Source organism: Ursus americanus, chromosome 11, assembly GCF_024610735.1.
Source record: "Ursus americanus isolate L20-20 chromosome 11, mUrsAme1.1.p, whole genome shotgun sequence".
NCBI lineage: Eukaryota > Metazoa > Chordata > Mammalia > Carnivora > Ursidae > Ursus > Ursus americanus.
Window position 1 is genome coordinate 19381492 of NC_142137.1, and position 17967 is coordinate 19399458.

Here is a 17967-nt window from a genome sequence, read left to right on the forward strand (position 1 = left end):
AGTCCCAATTTGACCTCCAGCAGACACACAGCTGAGCCTCACTGAGCCCAACTTAAATCAGCAAAATCACCCCACCAGCCCACAGACTTCTGAGCACAAATGTTTCTTGTATATGCCAGTGAGGTGTTGTGGTTTTATTCCTATTTTACAGATAAATTGAACATTATAAAAATATATAACTGATATAATTGGGAGAAGGGATTTGAGTCAATGCAACAAAATAATATGAAGTGGAACTCAAGTGTTCTGTCTCCCTCTAACTATATTGTGAGTTTCTACCTATTGATTGAATCTGAGTGATTGAATATATGGAATATTTACTTTAAAATAAAAATTATAATGATCATTGTTTACTATTCTTGAAGACTTTGCAAACTAATTTGATACATTTAATTTTTTAAAGATAATTTTACTTATTTTAAAAACCTGAATACATACATTCTGAAATTGAGGTTCAGTCTGAAATGCCTGTAAGAGGCCAGGCATGCAATATAATTGAGTCACTCATGGTTGATATAAAATACTAGACAGTAGGGAACAACGGGCAGAGTGCAGGGCACATTTCCAATCCAGAGGCATTAAATTTAAATTTTTAAGATGACTATGCCAGGAAACATGTATGTGAGAGTCAATTTAGTCCATAGATTGCCAGTTTACAACCTCTATTCTAAAATTTTGATTTCTGACCTATGTTTAAAAATTAGCTCACGCTTTAATGGGGTAAAGCCAAATTTTGTGACTACGAGAGCATGAAAGAAGGATGAAATGTTTTATGTCCTTTACGTCCTCCAATATCCTTCCAATAGTAATCAATACGCGTAAGATTGGTTTCAGCACCTTTCCTATTTATTACCCATCCAGATGTAATAGGACAGAGCTAACTCTTCTGGAAAAGTAAGTAAAACATCCCCATTCTGGAAGATCTGTCTGTGACTAGTACCTGGAAAGAATTATTGTAGCTGTGGTGTATTTAAAGGTCACCTCCTCTTTGGTGTGAAGAGGTTCACTGAGGCATCAACATGGCACAACCTCGCAGTGCTTTATCACCAGCTGCCACAAACCACCCTGACATGGATCTTATAAGCAGATTCCAAGAATTGGTTCTTTATGTTTTTCACACACACAGAGTTTCAGGTTAGCTGCAGGGCATATTTCTCCCTGAATATTATAAGAGTTAAAAACAAACTTCTATTAAAATGTCCTTGTCCTCTTGAGCATGGTTCAGAGATTCAGGCAAATTGAATACCCAGTGTATTTAAATTTGTTTACAATATATTTCATAGTTTCTGCCAGTATTTGATTTTCTCTATCTCTCTCTTTACTCCCTGCATATATACATGCATGTATATGCACACATACAATAACTCTGACAGTAAGAAAAGTTTATAAAAAGAAATAAGTAAAAACTCCATTCCCTAAGAAACACTTTCAGTACTATAAAGTAGAAAGATGGAGAAAGAAATACTGGAAGAAGAAAATTTTCTTGCAATTATTGTAGTAGTAGTAATTGTAGAATAATCTGAAGAGAGGAATATTAGTAGTCATAACACCTACTGATTTAAGTAAAGAAAGAACATGAAGGGGTGCTTGTTTCCAAATGCTCCTATGGCTTCTCATAATTTTCAGAGAAAGGATGCTATTAGCACAGCACGTAATAGCCACTCAGTAAATACTTGTTAAGTGATTGACAAGGTTGACAATCTGTCATGAAATTCAGATATGATTTCTCTAAACTTTATCCATCCCCAACATCCTTACTTTTTACATTAGTGATACATAGAATAAAATGTTCACTGCAACTAATGTTACCTATTTACTTAATTTTTTTAGTTATTTCTTTTCGGAAATACCTCTTGAATCTTCTGACTAGAAAGCAATTTATTCATTTATTTGTTATTTAAGTAATATTAATTGAGTGTATTCAGTATAGTGCTGGGCTTTGGGGTATATTAATGATGAAGAGTGTTCTGTTCCTCTTACCATGAAACATGTTCTAGTTGGGAGAAATGATTTTAAAAATCATTAATACATACACAAATAATAAAACAGGATAATTGCAGATAGTGATAAATAAACAAGAATTATGAAGGAAGAGGAAGGCAAGTAAAGGAATAGGAGTCAGGATGAGTTGGCTAATCCATAGTGAATCAAGGCCTCTCTGAACAGAGTAATATTTTTGCAGTCATCTAATGCTTAAGAATAAGCCAACCAGAGTTCAATTTTCCATAATGGCAGACTATTTTGTTTCCTATCAAACTTCCCACTGGGAATAACTATAAAGCTGGAATAAATAAAACAATATATTTGATGGCTGCAGAGGGATATCAAGATAGTGAGGATGTGTGAGGAAATACATAGAAATGAATCCTGCATTTGGCATCAGTTTTCCCCTTGAGGCATTTGCTGATTCAAAAGTGGCAACTGAGAAACTGAAGTTAAAACCTTGGCTTAGAGGACAAACTGAGCTGAGATTTTAGCAGTCTCTGGATGCTGCCAGAGTCTGGAGCTCTCTAAGGAGAGGCCTTGGTAAATACCTGAAGTTATTATTTGGAACCCCAAAGGGCTAATCTCTAGGAAAGAGGGTATATTAGTAATAAACCACCCCTCAAAATAATGGAGGCCCAATTTTAAATTAGCTCAATGCCTGATTAGATTATGGTAATCTCTGCCTAGCCTAGTTGACTGCCAAGAGCAATTGTAAATCCTCTCTGGTGGAAGATAACATCATTTAGAGCTTTCACAGTATTTGGCACTCAATCTAAAGTAACTGGATATATAAAAATATCAGAAATGAATGAAAGCCAAGAGGGGGAAAAAAAAACCCTGAGCAACAGAACATACAGAAGAGTCAGATATTTGGATTATGAAATTATCAAACTTGGAATTTAAAGTAATATAATTAAGATGCTTTAAAAGTTAAATATGAAGATATTTAGATAGAGAAGTGGAAAGTATAAGAAAAAGAATAGGTAGAATTTCTAGAACTGAAAAAACAACTGAAATTAATAAACGAATAAGTAGTTTATCATCAGATTAATCAAAACTAAAGAGAGAATTGGTGAACTGGAATATAGGTCAGAAGAAAATATCCAGACTGAAGCACAAAGAGGTAAAAGAATGGAAAACACATACACACAAATACATGTTATATGGTTTAGGATGAAAAGTTCCAACATATATATAATTAATTATATTGCCAGAATGAGCAGAGATAGGATATGGCAGAAACTATATTTGAGGAGATGATGGCTGAGAAATATTTAAACAACATATAGGAAGCCTCTACTAATTGCAAGCAGGATGAATACAAAGAAAACACCCATCAGGGACAGCATAACTAAACTGCTGAAAACCAAAGACAAAGAAGCAATATATAAACAGTGAGAGAAAAACATATTATTTTCCACAGAGCAATAGACTGACAAAGGAATGGTCCCTTCAAAGTGCCAGAGGAAAATAACATCCAATCCATAATTCTATACTCAGTGAAAATATCTTTCAAAAATTAAGGCAATATTAAGACATCTTCAAATAAAAAGTGAAAAAAAATTGTCACCAGTAGAATCAACTAAAGATATACTCAAGGGTATACTTTAAGCAGAGGAAATGATCACAGATGGAAGCATGGTGCTGCAGAAAAGAATGGAGAACACTGGAAAGGGAATATACATGAGTATATGAGTATTGACCAGACAAAATAACATTGTTTTAGAAAGCATGAAAACAATAATGTATTTCTTGTGCAGTGTAATAATTGTGTGTGTGTACTGTACAATGTGTGTACCAAAATTCTGCTCTAGTTACTATGTCTGTGTAACAAATTACTCCAAAACTTTATGGCTTAAAGTGATTATAATGTATATTTTGCTGACATTTGGGCAGGATTGGCAGAGTGGCTTATTTCAGCTTCAGTTGGTAACAGCTAGAGTGGCTCAAAGGCTAGGAACTAGAATCATCTGGAGGCTTGCTCTTATGTCTGGCAGTTGATGCTGGCTGTTGGCTGAGACCTTTGCTTGGGCTGTTGACTAGAATACTTTATTCTGTATGGCAACTGGGTTCCAAGAAGAGCTGCTTACCCACATGCACCCCACAGAAAGAGAGAGAGAGAGAGAGAGATAAAAAGAGAGATCAATCTGATGGAAAACTACTCCAACAGAAAAAACAGCAAGTACAATGTTCTGAGGTGGGAATTATTTCATGTGTTCAAGAGACAGAACAGAGAGCAGTGAGACTAAATGAGGGACACAGTGGTACAAGATAATGCTGGAGTTGGTGAGAAGAAACAGGTAGGAGTATTTCAAGTTTTAATCAGTAAACAGTATTGCGGCAGATGCCAGCTAATTGCTAGTCTGAACACCTGCATATGTATAAGTATTTCCTATGTAAGGATCCCTAGGAAGAGGACACAATTTATTAGATTTGGGGATATTCTCTTTGTGAACATATGTAAAAGTTGTTCATTAAACATTTATCATCATGCACATTCTGATTTTTAGAATTTAAAAATAACTTTACATTTAAGAACAATAAAGCAACTTTCTGAGTACACTGTATTGGGTTAATAACCTGGTCGTTTATTATACTAATGATATGCAACTTCACTAGCATACACATTTTGCAGCCATTACTGAAATCTCAGTGGATAAGATATTACCTGGCATGATATGCTGAGGATTTGAAGATAAGCAGATCTGAACACAAACCATGGAAGATTACTAACAACTTACTCTAAATAACATCTGCTACTTAAAAAAAATAATAATTAAGCCTAAGTAAAAAAGAAAATAGTGAATGAAAATGTTACTACAGATAGCTTCTCTTCCCCTTACTCTCCTTCACCCTCATCTCACTCTTAGGTCAAGATAAATCACACAGTTGAAGACATAAGACCACACTGCTTCTGACATAAATAGACCTGAAATACCACTATGGGACAAAAGAAAACATTTGGAGCAAAAAGAAGTATTTTTTTCCTTCCATAGAATCTAACTCTGTAGCCTTTAATTGGATTATTTCAAAGAAGAAAAAGGCCCTTTAGCAGCTTTCAGAGTGCCCTGACAAACACACTTTGCAAGTGTTCTGCTTAAATGCCTCGCCTTAATGGCTTTAATAATAAATTCAGTTTTCTGGCAGGAGATAAATTCTTTTGGAATGTTTCTCCAATCCAAATAAATATGGAATTACTGGAGTGCCCTGATACCATTATTCGATTTACAAACTGAAAAGAGTATAATCCTTTGTGGGATATTTGTTGTCAAAACAAAATAACCTTTTTATCTGAAGATCCCATGTTTTTGGGGGTCCATCTTGCCTTTCCTTTGATTGGAATCTCTGTTCCTTTCTTATCAAGAAAGGACCTGTTCTAAAGACGGAGTCAATCCTGTAGGACCAACACGTAGGACCCAACTCACATCCAGTGAGTTCTCACATCCTCCAAGTTAGTCAGTCTTTGCTCTGGGGTACCACAACAAGGAACCCTTAGAGAACTTTCTCATTGTTTTGTAATTGATTATTCTTTACCTGGGCTGTTGGCTCCTAAAGAACAGAGACAGTTGCTTCTCATTCATTTTTCTCTCGTAGTACCAGCATGGTTGGTCTCTGATGTACAGAGGAGACATGAAGGAAATTTGCTGAAGGTATGACCTTAACTCAACATGCGGTCACCACATATTTTCACACATTCTATGCTTTTTGTTACAGGGTGTCTTTTATTAGCTATAACATGACTCATAGAGTTACAATGAATATTAAGGAAAAGTGCAGATTAATTATCTGACAGAACAAAATGTCATGACACTTTCAAAATGATTCATTACAAACAAAAGCAGTCAGAATAAGTACTATAAGTGAAATCCATTCTTTTCAGTGGATATGTTGACAGAAAAAATTAGCCTGGATTATCCTACCACAATAAAGCATATGTTATTTGATTTCCTGTCACAATTAGGGGAATTGATATGTGTAACATTGTTCAACTTACTTTCAACACAAGTAGTTCAAACTAATGAATAGGTATGACAGTGAAAATTATATGATATTGTATTCCAGCTTTGAAAGATGCTTTGTGCTTCATATTAAAAGTAAAAAGGACAAATAAGTAGGTTATTTATAGACATTTGCCTCTGGGGCACCAATCTATATATTTATTTACCTTATTTTATGAGGATTAGAGTCAAGACTAAATGATGTAAGATCTTATATGAATACCCTTATATTCATCTGAATAAAGTAGAAGCTACAACACTCAAAGTGATGACAAATACTGATTCTTATTTTTAAAAATCCACAAAAAACAAGGTTTTTTTAATCTATTCAGAATAGAAATAAAATCTTTTTAGTGGGTTATATTTATTAGTCTTTCTCTGAATCTGACCTTGCCTTTTAAATTATTTTAAAAATTTCCAACAACAATAAAAAGCTACTTTAACTTTATTTGTATTCTACCTTAATGTACAAATAGATTGTGATGGCGTATATAAAAACTATACAAAATAACTGGTAAATAGATGAAGAGATTGAGACAGAAAAAAAAATTGACAAAAGAAAGAAAATAAAGTATGGGGGAGCACAAAGAATGTAGTCATAATGGCTTAACTGGTTGTCAGAAAGCCAGCAGGAAGTGCAGAAGGATGGTAAAATAGACTATTATTATTTAATGCCTTTATTGCTAAAATAAATTGAATATATATAATTTGTTGCATACCTGATGCAGTTTATTAGAGTTGAATCTTAACTGTAATATTTTATGAATTATATTACAGTCACAAGTATGTTGAAGAAATAAAAAGTATATTTCTTTGTTCTTTTGGTAGTCTAGTTAAAAGCGGCTATTTCTCTCTCTCTCTTTTTAATGTTATCTCAGAAAACAAAGAATGTGACATTTGTGAAAATATTCCCTGCCCTTTGGGGATATTCTTAGGAGTGAAGTTGCTGGGTGTGCACACATTAAACTTTTAGTATATACTACGAACTGACTTCCAAACAAGTTATATCAATGTATACTTCCACCAACATTGTATGAGAGATTTGACTTCTCCACATCATTGATCCATATACACTTGGTGTATTTTGTCTTTTCAGGGGGTCTATACTGGTATCTTACTGTACTTTCAATTTGTATGTACTTATGTATGTATGTACATATGCATTTGTTTTTAAAGAGAGGTAAGTCTTGTAATATGGATTTGACTGTGGAGAGTACACACAGGGTGCAGACTTACCAGGATTTGGAGCTTGGATATAACAGGGCAATAAGAATCAATGAGGTTGAAAGGCAGGATAACCGAAATAATGGCAATGAGATTTTTAAAGATGGGGATACAGTCAAAGGAAGGATTTTGGGGAGAAGATGATAAAGATACTTGAGTTTGAGGTGTAATGATACTTTACGTGAGATTACCATGGTTTCAGACTTCTCAGAGGATTGCCATTCCTAGATCATTAAAGAGCATAGTGTTTGAAATTAATTAATTAATTTTAGCCATTCTGACAGGTGTGAGGTGATAGCTCATTATAGTTTTGACTTGTAGTTCCCTCATGGTGAGTGATGTTGAGCATCTTTTCATGGGTCCATTAGCCATTTTCTACTGTCTTCTTTGGAAAAATATCTATTCATGTCTTCTGCCCAGTTTTAAACTGCATTATTTGTTTTTAGGGTGTTGAGTTTTACAAGGCCTTTATATATTTTGGATACTAACCCTTTATTAGATATGTCATTTGCAAGTATCTTCTCCCATTCTGAAGGTTGTCTTTTAGTTTTATTGTTTCATTTGCTGTGCAGAAGCTTTTTATCTTGATGAAGTCCCAATAGTTTATTTTTGCTTTTGTTTTCCTTGCCTTTGGAGATATGTCCAGTAAGAAGTTGCTATAGTCAATGTCAAAGAGGTCATTGCCTGTGTTTTCCTCTAGGATTTTGATGGTTTCTTGTCTCACATTTAGGTCTTTCATCCATTTTGAATTTATTTTTGTGTATGGTATAAGAAAGTGGTCCAGTTTCATTCTTCTGTGTGTTGCTGTCCAGTTTTTCCAACACCATTTGTTGAAGAGACTTTTTTCCATCGGATATTCTTTCTTGATTTGTCAAAGATTAGTTCACCATACAGTTGTGGGTCCATTTCTGGGTTTTCTATTCTGTTCCACTGATCTATGTGTCTGTTTTTGTGCCAGTACCATACTGTCTTGGTGATTACAGCTTTGTAATATACTTGAAGCCTGGAATTGTGATGTCTCCAGCTTTGCTTTTCTTTTTCAATATCGCTTTGGCTATTTGGGATCTTTTGTGGTTCCATACAAATTTTAGGGTTGTTTTTCTAGCTTTGTGAAAAATGCTAATGGTATTTTAATAGGGATTGTATTAAATGTGTAGATTGCTTGGGGCAGTATAGACATTTTCATAACATTTTTTCTCTCAATCCATGAGCATGGGATGTTCTTCCATTTCTTTGTGTCATCTTCAATTTCTTTCATCAGTGTTTTATAATTTTCAGAATACAGATCTTTCACCTCTTTGGTTAGGTTTACTCCTAGGTATCTTATTGTTTTGGGTACAATTGTAAATGGGATTGATTCCTTGATTTCTCTTTCTGCTGCTTCATTATTGGTATCTAGAAATAAAACAGGTTTTTGCACATTGATTTTATATCTTGTGACTTTACTGAATTTGTGTATCAGTTCTAGCAATTTTTTGGTAGAGTCTGTTGGGTTTTCTATATAGAATATCAAGTTGTCTGCAAATAGTGAAAGTTTGACTTCTTCCTTGCTGATTTGGATGCCTTTTATTTCTTTTTGTTGTCTGATTTCTGAGGCTAGGATTTACAGTACTAGTTAAATAACAGAGGTGAGAGTGGATATATCTATCTTGTTCTGACCATAGAGGAAAAGCTCTCAGTTTTTCCTCATTGAGGATGTTAGCTGTAGATCTTTTGTATATGACCTTTATTACAGTGAGGTATATCCCATTTCCCTACTGTGTTGAGGGTTTTTATCAAGAAAGGATTTTGTACTTTGTCAAATGCTTTTTCTGTTTCTATTGAGGGGATCATATGGTTCTTTCCTTTATTAATTGGTATATCACACTGATTGATTTGCAAATATTGAACCACCCTTAAATCCCACTTGATCATGGTGAATAATTCTTTTAATGTACTGTTGGATTCAATTTTCTAGTATTTTGTTGAGAATCTTTGCATCCATGTTCATCAGGGTTATTGGTCTCTAAGTTCTCCTTTTTAGTGGAGTCTTTATCTAGTTTTGGAATCAGGGTAATGTTGACTTCATAGAATGAGTTTGGAAGTTTTCCTTCCATTTCTATTTTTTGGAATAGTTTGAGAAGAATAGATATTAACTCTTCTTTAAATGTTTAATAGAATTCCCCTGCGAAGCTATCTGGCCCTGGACTTTTGTTTGTTGGGAGATTTTTTTATTACTGATTCAATTCCTTTGCTGGTTATGGGTCTGTTCAAGTTTTCTATTTCTTCTTGTTTCAGTTTTGGCAGTTTATATGTTCCTAGAAATTTATCCATTTTTTCTTAATTGTCTGGTTGGCATATAATTTTTCATAATATGCTCTTATAATGTTTGTATTTCTGTGGTGTTGGTTGTTATTTCTGCTCTCTCCTTTGTTATTTTATTTATTTAGGTCCTTTCTCTTTTCTTTTTGATAAATCTGGCTAGGGTTTTATCTCTTTTATTAATCTTATCAAAGAACCACCTCCTGACTTCATTGATCTGTTCTACTGGTTTTTGTTTGTTTCTTTATCATTTATTTCTGCTCTATCTTTATTATTTTCTTCTGCTGCCTTTAAGCTTCATTTGTTGTTATTTTTCTAGCTCTTTTAGGTGTAAGGTTAGGTTGCTTATTTGAGATTTTTCTTGTTTCTTGGTGTGGGCCTGTATTGCTATATACTTCCCTCTTATGACCACTTTTGCTTCATCCCAAAGGTCTTAGACTGACTGTCATGTTTTCATTTTCATTTGCTTCCATGTATTTTTTAATTTCTTCTTTAATTTCCTGGTGACCCATTCATTCTTTAGTAGGATGTTCTTTAACCACCATATATTTGTGGTCTTTCCAGATTTTTTTCTTGTGGTTGACTTTGGGTTTCATAGTATTGTGGTCTGAAAATATGCATGGTATGATCTCAGCCTTTTGTACTTGTTGAGGTCTGATTTGTGACCTAGTACATGATCTGTTCTGGAGAATGTCCCATGTGCACTTGAAAGAATGTGTATTCTGCTGCTTTAGGATGAAATGTTCTGATGATATCTGTTAAGTCCGTCTGGTCCACTGTGTCATCCAAAGCCATTGTTTCCTTGTTGATTTTCTGCTTATGTGATCTGTCCCTTGCTGTAAGTAGGGTATTAAGTCCCTTACTATTATTGTATTATTATCAATGAGTTCCTTTACGTTTGTTATTAATTTTTTTTTTTTATGTATTTGGGTGCTCCCAAGTTGGGGGTATAAGTATTTACAATTGTTAGATCTTCTTATTGGAAAGATCCCTTTATTATGATATAGTGCCCTTCTTCATCTCTTGTTACAGTCTTTGTTTTAAAATCTAATTTGATATAACTGTGTCTACTCCAGCTTTCTTTTGACATCTACTGGCATGGTAAATTTTTCCCCATCCCCTCACTTTCAATCTGCAGATCTAAAATGAGTCACTTTTATAGATGGGTCATATATTTCTATCCATTCTGATACTCTGTGTCTTTTGATTGGAGCATTTAGTCCATTTACATTTAGAATGATTATTGATAGATCTGTATTTGTGCCATTTTATTATTTGTTTTGTCATTGTTTCTGGAGATTTTCTTGTTCCTTTCCAGTCTTTGTCACTTTTGGTTTTTCTTTCCCACTCAAAGAGTCCCCTTTAATATTTCTTGCAGGGCTGCTTTAGTGATCATGAACTCCTTTAGTTTTTGTTTGTCTGAGAACTCTTTATCTTTCCTTCTATTCTGAATGATAGCCTTGCTGGCTATAGTATTCTTGGCTGCATATTTTTTTCCCATTCAGCATGTTGAATATATCATGCCACTTTTTTCTGGCTTGCCAGATTTCTGTGGAGAGATCTGCTGCTAACCTTATTTGTCTTCCCTTGTCAGTTAGGGACTTCTTTTGTCTTGCTGCTTTTAGGATTTTTCTTTCTTTATCTCTGTATTTTGCAATTTTAACTATAATAGGTTTTGGTATTGGCCTGCTTTTGTTGATTTCGATGGGAGTTCTCTGCCTCCTGCATTTGGATGTCTGTTTCCTTCCCCCAGATTAGGGAAGTTTTCAGCTATAATTTATTCAAACAAACTTTTTGCCCCCTTTTCTCTCCTCTTCTTCTTCTGGGACTCCTGTAATATGAATGTTATTACACTTGATGGAGTCACTGAGTTCCCTAAGTCTACTTCCATGATCCAAGATTTTTATTTACTTCTTGTTCAGCTTTATTATTTTCCATAATTCTGTCTTCTATATCACTTTTTCATTCCTTTTCTTCTTCTATCCTTGTGGTCATCACATCCATTTGGTTTTGAATCTTAGTTATTGCATTTTTCATTTCAGCCTGATTAGTTTTTAGTTCCTTTGTCTGTGGTAAGCATCTCCCTGATGTCTTCTATACTTTTTTTCAAGCCCAGCTAGTATCTTTATGATTATTGCTTTGAATTCTGGATCAGAGATATTACTTATATCTGTTTTGATTGGATCCCTTGCCATGACCTTTTCTTATTCTTTCTTTTGGGATGAATTCCTCCATCTTGCATTTTGTCTAGGTCTCTGTCTTATTCTGTGCTTTAGGAAAGCCTGTTATGTTCCTTGCTCCTGAGAGTAATGGCTTTATGAAGAAGAGGTCATATAATAACCAGGGCCTGGCACTTCAGGAAATGTCTCTGGTGGGTGCTGTGTGTACTCTGCTACTGTGTTATGGCTGCTGTACCCCTCAGGTCAGTCCTCTGCAGAGTTTCTCCTTGCCTGCAGTGAGTAGTGTTTGTACCTTGGCCAAAGTGTGGTGTGTTTTAACTAGATGTGCTCTGGTCTGCTTGCTAAGAGAGATCTGATGCTACTTCCACTAGAGCTGAAGCTCTGCAAAACTCTGTGGTCAGTAGACATGGTACATACAGGTGTTTGTGCTGATCTTCTGGGGGAGGGGCCTACTGTGGTGATCATGATGCACACTTGCCCTAGAAAAGCAGTACCAACAGAGTGAAGGGGGATGAGGCTTGGTGTAAGCAAGTTAGGCAGCCAGTGTTGGCACTGTGCTTTTTACTGATGTTAGTTAATGCTGAGAGGTAGGGAAGGGAAATGGCATCAGCCGGCTCCTTTGTCCCTGGAGAGGGGAGTTTGTGCTTACTGCTCTCATGGAAGCACTTTCAGAGCAGAGAATAATTTCCCCTTCTGCATCACTGATTTCACACTGTCAGTCTCTGGGTTGCTTGCCTGCCTAGAGCAGTGCATTACGCCTTAGGCTCTACACTAGCCAGGCCTGCTGCCTTTTAAAATTCCAAGCTTTGGGGACTGGTGTGGTGGGGACCTGTGCTGGTTCTCTGGGAAAGAGTCTTGCTGCACTGAGACTGATGCAGGTTTGTCCCAGAAGGGCATTTGTGCCAGAGTGCGGGGGCTTTGGATTTGGAGCAATATGGCTAAACTGCCGGTGTCCTGGTTAGCTGCCCTCAGCAGGTGTCTCTGCTGAGGGGGAGGGAAATGGTTCCCCTTGGTTTTTTTGTCCCCAGAGAGACAATGCCACCTTTCACAGATGTGCTCCAAAAAGTACAAACAGTCTCTCCCCTGTGCCTCTTAAGGAATCCTTAGATCCCACAGTCTGCCCAGGGGTTGTTTGCCTGCCTCTGCTCCAGGAGTAGGGCCGCATCCTCAGGTCTCTATCACAGTCAAGCCTGGGACCTCTGAAATTCCAGTCTTTGAGACCTGCTGGTTGCAAAAACTCATGAAATTCATCCCCTCTTGTTTCCCCAGACCAATGGCTTTGGGGAGGTGTTTTCCTTGTGCTTGTCTCTGCGCACTCCACTCCCTCGCCTTTCTCTGGGACCGGGGATCCCTCCCCTCCACAGCACCCATGATCTCTTTCTCTGCCAAACCACTCCTCTGCACTTCCTACTTTCCTCGAAGTGGACTCTTCTTTCCTTCTACTTGTGCAGTTTGTTCTGTCAGCCCTCAGTTCAATTTCTTGAGTATTCAGAATGATTTGATAATCATCTAGCTGTGTTCGAGGAGGAGGCAAGCATAGGGTTCTCCTACTACACTGCCATCTTGGCTCTCCCCTTATTTGTTTTTCTAAGAATTTTGAAATCTAAAATCACAGAAACAATAATATGTTTAAATTACAGGGAGCATTTCTTTGAAAACATTTACCACTTATATCAAATATCTTAGAAATGTTAATTTTCTTCTGCATTGGTTAAAAATCACCTGCAGCTTTGGCTATGGCTGTGGGTGAGATTTGGCACCCAGAGCCACAGGGGGCCTCGACTCACTGCCCACTCATGGGTGTGGGGAGGTGAAACCCAGGCCTCAACCTGCTTGCCAACCTGTGGGCCTGGTGCCCACCGCATGTGCTCTGGCCTCTGACCCCTGACCCCTGACCATTGACCTTGTGTTCTGCTGACAGGACATCGGTGCCCAATGGTGAGGCCCATGCCACTAGGACTGTGGGGGGAAGGGGAGCTCTGCTCTCAACCCTCAATAAAGCTGTTGGTCTGAAAAAGAAAATGTTAATTTTCTTTCTTTCAGTATTACAACTCAATCCTAAGGAAATTTTCAAAATGCAAAGATTTTATTAAAAAGGTATTCAAATTAAGGTGTTGTTTCTTTAGCTAAATTATAGTACATTTAACCCATAGAAAAATACTGATGATATGATGTTTAATAATATGGAATCAAATGGCAAACCAGTACCAAAATTTAAACACTACCTGTCTTTGGGGCGCCTGGGTGACTCGGTTGGTTAAGCATCTGCCTTCGGCTCAGGTCATGATCCCAGGGTCCTGGGATCCAACCCTTCATTGGGCTCTCTGCTCAGCCAGGAGCCTGCTTCTCTCTTTGCCCCTACCCCCTGCTCCTGCACACACACTCTCTCTCTCTCTCTGTAAAATAAATAAAATCTTTAAAAATAAATAAATAAACCATACCTGTCTTTGGTTGGTTTATTATAAATGACTTTTATTTTCTTCTTTATATTTTTCTGTATTTTAAATTTTATTTTAAATGAATTTAAATTTTAAAACCATTTATTTACTTTATCAAAAAATAAATATTATTTGAAAATGTCTTCATAAAACTATTTTGCTGACTCTCAAACTTCTGAAAGGAAATTAACCAAGAACTTCACTTTTCAGGATCATAGATTGAGGGAAAAAAAGAACAGTGCATCATAATTAGAATTTAAAAAATTATCTTAGAATAAATGCCATTCCAACTTGATATTTGAAATGTTTCTCTATATTAGTATTCTCAAACTTCAGTATTGATTATAATTATCTGCCTTTAAAAAATATATTATAGGGGTGCCTGGGTGGCACAGCGGTTAAGCATCTGCCTTCAGCTCGGGGCATGATCCCAGCGTTGTGGGATCGAGCCCCACATCAGGCTCTTCCTCTATGAGCCTGCTTCTTCCTTTCCCACTCCCCCTGCTTGTGTTCCCTCTCTCGCTGGCTGTCTTTATCTCTGTCAAATAAATAAATAAATAAAATCTTTAAAATATACATATATATATTATAAAATTTTGAGAATTATTATAACTTTTTTTAATTTAGGAAATTATTGTAGGTTTTTTTTGTTTTGCTTGTTTTTGTATGAGTGAGAGTCACTTTTAGGGAAAATACTTTGTTAGTGACTCCAAAATGGATAATGCTTATCATTCTGGAAATTTTGATTGTTATTTTTGATTTTCATGTCACAATACAAGTTAGAGTATCATGTTTCTAAAGTGCTGAGGCTTGAGTATTTTGCCATAAAGTAATTAAATATAGCTGATTACACACAGAGCAGGTTACAAACTTTCTCCTTGGTCTCAGATACTCTATGTCCTTGACTTTCTCTTCAGTGCCTGGGATGTCCTGATAGCCTAGGCTTACTGATCCCTTACTTAGTTTCCTCCGTGAGACAGGGTTGCTGACAGGTAGATTAACTTGTTCTGGGCTTAAAAGGATTTTTCTTTTGATTTGGAATGGGGCTCTCCTTACTTCTTGTAGGACGGTGGTTCCTGAAAGAGAGTAAACTAACCAACACAAATAGTGTACTTAATCTTCATTTGTCAAAGCTGTGGGTGCTCTGCTTCTTTGATTTACATAATACAAAGTTGAATAAATTTCTGCAAGATTCAATTTCTACAAATTTTCTATTTTTAAGTTGTGCAAAGAAGTTTTTATAACTTAGTTGGTAAGAATAAGTAAGAAAAACAGTTCAGTGTTTATTTGAAATCTGCTGTAGAATAACATTATTTGCCTTATTCATATATTCCTTTTCCTTCCAATTTATCTACACCAATTACTGAAATATTATAAGATGGCCATGTGTAATTTTGTAATGCTAATGAAAATTCAGGAGATGGAAAGTCTATGTTTTAATTAGGTCCACCTGTTTCTTAAGAAATTTTCTTAAAAACACATGTAAAGTTAATTTATACCTTAAACAAATAAGGACTAAATTCTTCTGTCTGTAAACACATGCAGTTACTAGACTTGTATTTGACTAAAAAGTGTGATCTCTTTTCTATACAGCTGCCTTATTCAGTTTCATTGACAATTCCCAAAGGTGGTCCTAGAAAGTTCAAAAGCTTTTGTGTTAAAAAAAAAAAAAAAAAGCTTTTGAGTTTGACACTACTGTATGCTCTTTTCTATTTGATTAATGATACGATTTTTTTTTCTAAATGAGTTATTTTTGTCCCAGGTGATATTACTGAGTTAGTTGTGGTCATTAAATAATCACTTATAGATATTACTTAGGTTAGATTTCACTGTTCGAAACCAGTTTGCTAATTGCCTAATAAATGCACATTACTATACCCATTTCTAGGAATCAGGGGACCGTGATGGTTGATGGGTGCAAAAGAAATAGAATTTTTTCGCTTAATTTTGAGAAATACAGTTTCTTCTCCAAAGAAGTGTTTTTCCCTGATAAACTGAAATAATATAAAAAGGGGTAACTCAGTTTAACAAGAAGAACATGTTTTTTCTGAAATAGTATTCTGCTTTATTACTTGTATCACTTAGGCTCTAGAAGGATATAAATCGCATACTCCACTCTGGTAATTAGGCTCGGTTAATGAATGGGCTATTTATAGTATGTGGGCAGAATTAAGGTAAATCAACAAGGCTAACAACCACCATGGGAGATCTATAGAAGATCTGCATCGGAGAGGAAAAGGAGTGATTACCAGAATCCTGAGAGAGTTGTAGCTGAAGGACCAGGCCAGAGGACCAGGCCTAAGCTGTGGGTATAGATAGATGTGGAGCCATTGCTAACCTGCATCTGGCAAAAAGGGAGTCAGGGGAATAAATACCACCATCTCTCTTCCCTTCCATCTTTTGATTGGCTACTGGTGCTTTTGACTGGCCAAACCCAAGCAGGATCCAGAAGGCAAAGCATACAGGCCAGCTCCTGGGTACAGAGCATGATGGAGAAGGATGGAGATCATATCTGGAGGAGATTCAGCACTACATTTAGCATTTGACCGTAAATTTTTTTTTTTTTTTAAGATTTTATTTATTTATGTGACAGAGAGACAGCCAGCGAGAGAGGGAACACAGCAGGGGGAGTGGGAGAGGAAGAAGCAGGCTCACAGCGGAAGAGCCTGATGTGGGACTCGATCCTAGATCGCCAGGATCACGCCCTGAGCCGAAGGCAGACGCTTTAACGACTGCGCTACCCAGGCGCCCCTGACCGTAAATTTTGAGATAGCACAGATGTAGCATGGTTCCTTAGTGTTATCATGAAAAATAATAAGGTGAATTTGACAAGTTTATACACTTGAAATGCAAGTGGCTTAATATTAAGTTGCCAAAACAATATTGGAACTATTTTAGAATAATGTCCCAAAGACAAATAAATTGCATTTTACACCGTCAGTGGAATACTGTGTGATCCATTAGTACATGATCCATCCTCAATTCTCATGAGTCACTGTAATTTTTAGCTTAAAAACCATAGCATGTTAGAGGTAGACTCATACCAAGCTCTTCAGATTCAGTGGGGGCAGGGATTAGGTGAAGCGGGTTAGGGTAACAGTAGCTAGGGTGAAGTGTTATAGGTACATGTTTTATACCAGTCTCCTGTAGTATTCCTAAGATCAATAGTTTTGCTTGCCATGCCTTAATTATCATGCAGTGTTGTACAGAAAATTCGTTTTGGTTTGGCTCATGTATAAAGAGCAGCAGTCTTAAATTGCATGTGGCAAAAGATAAAACACAGGGAGAAATCTTAGATTATAGAAATAAGTCAGTGCTATGTTCAAGAAAACTAGAGTAACATAATTATTTTTAAAATGTTTCTTTAATTATTGAATATATTCCTTCTGAAAGTAATTTAATTTTAGAACTTCAAATTAAATGTTACTTAGAAACCATTAATTTATAGCAGTAAATGCATATTTTACTTAGCTTTTATGTTTTTAATATGAATAATTAGCAATAATTTGATTACTGAAATATTCATAAAACAAAGCATTATCCAAGCAACATTTAAAGTAAGATGCAGGAGAAAATAATAATTCATGAAACTGTTGAATTTCCCTGCTATTTTTCCGAACAGGTTGATTCATTTGGATAGAAAAACATTGCACATATTATTTATATATTCCAAGGAATTGCATATATGTGTTATATATTAAAATATGAGGCTTCTTCTTTTTGTCTGTGGAATCTAGCAGTATAAAACACTTTAAAATGCTTTTAAAAGCTATCAAAAGCTTAATTTTATCTTCAGAGTTAATGATAACTGTTTTTCCTTTTTCTTTGACTCTAAGAGAA

At 35.9% G+C, this 17967-nt stretch overlaps 1 non-coding gene across 1 annotated transcript; it reads left to right on the top strand.

Annotated features, from left to right (window-relative positions):
• Positions 1 to 13395: 13395 nt before the first annotated feature.
• Positions 13396 to 13522, top strand: LOC123798612 (small nucleolar RNA ACA64). Its single transcript, XR_006781377.1, has one exon. It is a non-coding gene; the product is annotated as a small nucleolar RNA ACA64 (small nucleolar RNA).
• Positions 13523 to 17967: the final 4445 nt, after the last annotated feature.